Source organism: Drosophila obscura, unplaced genomic scaffold (assembly GCF_018151105.1).
Source record: "Drosophila obscura isolate BZ-5 IFL unplaced genomic scaffold, ASM1815110v1 contig_200, whole genome shotgun sequence".
Taxonomy (NCBI): domain Eukaryota; kingdom Metazoa; phylum Arthropoda; class Insecta; order Diptera; family Drosophilidae; genus Drosophila; species Drosophila obscura.
In genome coordinates, this window is record NW_024542791.1 from 6,985,657 (window position 1) to 6,990,704 (window position 5,048).

Sequence of the window (5,048 nt, forward strand, 5' to 3'; positions counted from 1 at the left end):
AATGCACTCTATATTATCTGCAATGTGTCCTTTATAGCAATTCAAAATTCTGGTTTAATTTGAGGGAATAAATACGCCAAAAGAATTCTTAATTCAATGCTTCCCTTTGCCCATAAATCCTACTGATTCAATAGTTTGAGTTGCATCTTAAATATGTAGTTTAAGTTAAACTATGTTTGCCTTTGCCGTTGGACGAGTGCCAAGTTCGAATTGCAGCTCATTGGGAGACCTGGAAAACTGTCAATTTGTAGATTGGCGTTTAATGACAGCTCAAAGACACTTGGCCTGAATTGGATGAATTCTGTCGATGCCAGCAGGAGCCAGCAGTCGGAGCACCAGAAGGGGACAGAGCGGAGCAGCTGTGCCAGAAGCCAGCAATTTGCAAACTCAACTGCGAGCCCAAATGCAGCTCTCTCTCCCTCTGCTCGGATATCGAATTTTTGTTTGGGTGGCCCTCCTTTGGCAGGACCCGAACCTTAATACACCTTAATTAAAGGCAATTATGCGCTCAAAGGCATAAATGATGGGCTGGTCTGAGGGCAGGCCCAGGGATGGCCAGGCTGCAGAGCTGCCAAACTGTTATGAGTTTTAGCTGGGAGCTGACAAAATGGCTGCACACTGGCCAGAGGAAAGAGGGCCAGCCCCAATCGGTTTAGGCCTTTTACGAGTACAGCCTGACTTTGCAGTTTGTTTTTTTTTTTTTTGCTTGTGGGGTGGGGTGGAAATTTTATTTTATTTGCTGAAGGAGCGTAATGTAGTTAAGCAAGTGCAGATATGCCGAGAGCCAAAGTACTCGTAATGGTGCCTGCAGGCGAATATACACCAGAGATGGCCGCACTACAGGGCGGGGGAGCCCTGTTACTCTCTGTTACTCCATGGAACATACGCTCGAGTGGCCTGTAATTTTCTGTAAGCTGATTTACTCAGCATTGTCGGGGGCCATAGCGGCCAAAGCGGATAAGATGTCTACAAAAAGTTTTGTGTCGTGCAAAAATCAATATGCAAATAGACCGATTTCAACGAGCTCTAAGCTGCAATCAATATTCAAATCCACTTTACCATTTCCATTTGATGTAATAAAATTTGCCATTTTTGATGGAGAGACTCCGTTGAGTACCACTTTGGATTTGACTCTGTCTACTATTTATTCTAATCGTACAGTTTTAATTTGTAGCCTCAGTCAAGCGACGGCAAGCAGCAGCGACAATTCAGATTCATTCATCCACTTGAAATGAAATGCAAATCCTTTACAAAATCCGGCAGCACCTAAGGGTTTTCGGGACTCCAGGACCCCGAAACCGGCACTGGCACTGACTCTGACTCCGACTCCGACTCTGGCTACAAAGTTCATTATTATGCTGGGGAAATACGACTAACCTTTGTCTCGAATTAATTAAAATGGATTTACATGAGCTCAGAATGTCCAGAGCCTGCCCACAAAGCCAGCATCTTTGTGCCACGTCCTTTGACCATATTCTGGATGGGCACTATTTTGCATGCCGATTCCTCCTGCCTTCACCTCTTCCTGCTTTCCTGCCGATACCTTCCCGACATCCCCTCATCCCGACTTCCTGTCGAGCGTCAAGTCAGCACCGCAGATAAATATTTATATTTCGCTTTTTAATCTTTTGTAATTTCAAGTCGCGCTATACTCTGCCCTCTCGCTTTGTACTGTCCTGTGTGCTCAACTTTAGCTATTTGCTGCCTCTGCTATTTTGCACTGCTCCCTGTTGACTTTTCAATTTGAAAGTTGAAAGCACTTAGGGTTATTAGAATGGGATTCCAAGGAGTTAAATTCAAGTGGCTTTGGCGGCAGCACTGACTCGGGGATTTTCTTTTCCAGCTTAAGACAAAAACAAACAAAAAACCGATGCCTGGTGACTGTCTTCTAACGCCAACATTTAAAAGTCAAATCAATTACGTATGATCCATGTTTGGTTCTGATTTCTGATTTTAAAATAAAGGATTTTGAGTACTTACTGCTGAAAATTAAATTATTGTGCTGATTTGATTGATTTCTTTTTATACATAGATATAAGTATCTTCGAAATATCTTCCAGAGAAAGAGCAAAATAATTAAATTTATATGAGAATTTATATTGCTCAAGGAACCCTGACAATGGATCCATCAAAATGGCCTGCCAAGTGTCGATTCCATCACCTTCAGCTGAACTATGACCTCAAGTATTCCTGGTTTTGTGGGGGGAGTCCCAGTGCCCAACCCACATCAAAGCAACCCAAGATATGTCCGGGCCTGAGCCTTTTGCTTCGAGTGAAATTAATTTCAATTTACATTTAAATGCAGTCGCCCGTCGACTGGCGACAGGCGGGTCCAACTTCTGACCCGACCTTGCCATAACTCAGCTCCCAAGCCCCTCTCAGAGGCCGCATTCCTCTTGACTTGTGCACATTTTTAATGCCTTCCAACTTTACGCTTTTTTTAATACCATAATTGGCTTACAGACGAAGGTTAGCAGGAGAAAAAAAAAAAAAAAAAGAAAATAGAACTGCGACCGAATCGCACACAAATTATTCAAGAAAAATTTTTGACAGCACTCGCGCTTTTCTTCTGGAATTGGTGGTGGTGGTGGCGGTGCTGCTGCTGCTTTTTGCTCTTCTGCTGATGGTTGGCACTTGAAAGGAGAACCTTGAAATGAATGTCCGCCATTGCAGAAAATTGTTGGCAGTATTAAAGATTTATTAGCTAAGTGCACTTGCCGTTCTTGCCGTTCTGCCGTGCCCGTGCCCGTGTGGCCCTGTCCCCATCCCCGTAGCCATCGCCGATTGTTAGCCATTTTTGAGTTGGGTCACCGCGGCGGCGCCTTCTATTTGGCCATCATTCAAAACATTTACACTAAAAAAAAACGAGAAACGCAGGAGAGGCCAGCCAGAAAATAATACGACAAGCCATGTATTGTGAGGTCACATTTTAAGGTGAACGAAAACCCTTTAAATATTTAATGGAGTCCCAATGGCGTCGCGCACTTAATATTAGTTTAATTTTTATCCTCTCTTTTTTTCCTGATTGCAATTGCCATTGCTGAAGGAAATTCCGAAATAGTTTGGCTTTGTGCTCTTTTGCATTGCGCATTCCCCATCAACAATTTCCATTTTCCATTCAGCCAAGAGTTCATTTGCCAGCGGACGGACCTGGACCTGGACTTGGACTCAGACCCACACCGGGACGAAGACCCGTTCCATTACCCAGATCCCCTCGAATCTGTGTGCATTTTCTGGCAACGCCTTGCTCTCTCTCTATGCTACATCAATTTTATTGACTTTTCCCATCGTTCCACTCGATTGAATGCACAATTTCATTAGCAGGCATGCCACAAGCAGCAGCAGCAGCGGCAGCGGCAGCGGCATCAGCAGCAGCAGCAGCAGCAGCAGCAGCAGCTCAGAGCAGTTTAGGGCTTCTCCACTCCTCCTGTCTGCTTAGGCATTGAACTGCAGTTATCCAATGTCATCAAAGACAATGGAATGGCAGCGCGTGGCAGCTGCCGCATCTGCTGTGCTGCCAACAGTTTCAATCAATACTTTCTGTGCCACAAATAGTGGGCATAAGTCAGTCATCCTCTCATCCCACTCCCCCAAGTGGTCCGTGTCCTCGGCATAATCGTGTTAACAGCAGAAAGGGCCAAAGTTTTAATTCAATAAACGCAAGTCATGAACATCACCAGCACAATGGCGTCGGCGGGCTTCTTAATAAACTTCAAATCCCAGAAGAGGCGCCAGGCCGAGTTTCATTCTGGTTTTCGGTTTCTGGTTTCTGGTTGCCGGCTTCCGGTTCCTTGTTCCTTGTTCCCGTTTCCTGATTATGACTCTGCGAAAGCCAAAAAACTTTTAATTAGTAGGCTGGTCGAAAGTTTTTCAATTATTGCCACCTGCACTCACTTACATTAACCCGTGCCCCTAATGACCAGTTCCCCAGCCACCGCAAAAGATTAGACTAAAAACATTTTGATTTTAAATCAACTACCAATACCCAAAGGGTCTGCTCTGGTCATTTAACGCACCACTAATGAGCCGAGCCGAGCCGGAGCCGGGTCCTGGTCCTGGTCCTGTCTAATTATCCCAGCAACGAGTGCAAATAATGCTTAGGCCCCGGAGTCAATGGTGATCTGGATTATGGACTTTAAAGTTTGCTTTCAGGTCTAAATAACTTTGCCTGAATTTGTCACCGGGCGGCTGCAGGCATGGAAAAAATTGTATCTTTGGCTGCATGACAAATGCCGTCTAGACGACAGCAGTCAGTGCAGAGCTTAGCGGGGCTCAGTCCCTCCGCTTGGGAGTATTTTCGATTGCCTGCAGACTGAATCTTTTCCCGGTTAGCTCCTGTTCCTGCTCCCTGTGCTCCTCCCCATCAGATTGAAACGTTTTTGGCTGGTAAAGCCGGCACCAGCCAGCACCCCGTTAGGTGCGCTCTTTTTTCGTGCCACAAATCACTGTGGTCTGTCCATAAATGGTTGATGATGATGGTGAAAGTCAAGCGGTTTTGGGCGGTCTATGTTTTCCAGATAGATAGGCACTGAAAACGGGATTTAAAAGCAGGAATAAACTTGAAAAACTGAGAGCGAAGTGGCTCGAAACTCAAGAGGACGGCAGAGGAGAACCTTGGGCTATGAAATGGTCGAAATACGTAGCGGCGAGTGCTTTCGAGAGTCTTCCGTACTTACACTGGCGTTGGTCCGTTGTCCCTAGATTTTCGCCTATGCTGCAGGGATATTGTCAGCAGATTTGTACAGATCAGAATGCTTCTATAAAGCTTTGAATCCATATCAGCCTTGGCCTGTAACTTAGATAAAATATTGTTTATTAATTCTCTAATTCTTCTTTCTATCTCCGTACTGTTGTTGGGTTAATATTTTACCATAAGTCTGAGAACTAGAAACAATTCAAAAAAGAATCACTTCACAACTCAAAGTTATTCTTCACTTGATGTTGGGGAAATCATTACATTGTCCACAAAAGCCGGTCTTTGAGTCTAATCCTCAATGCCGCAGACTCCTTTATATTCATTCATTATATAACGACTTTGTGTAGCTTTC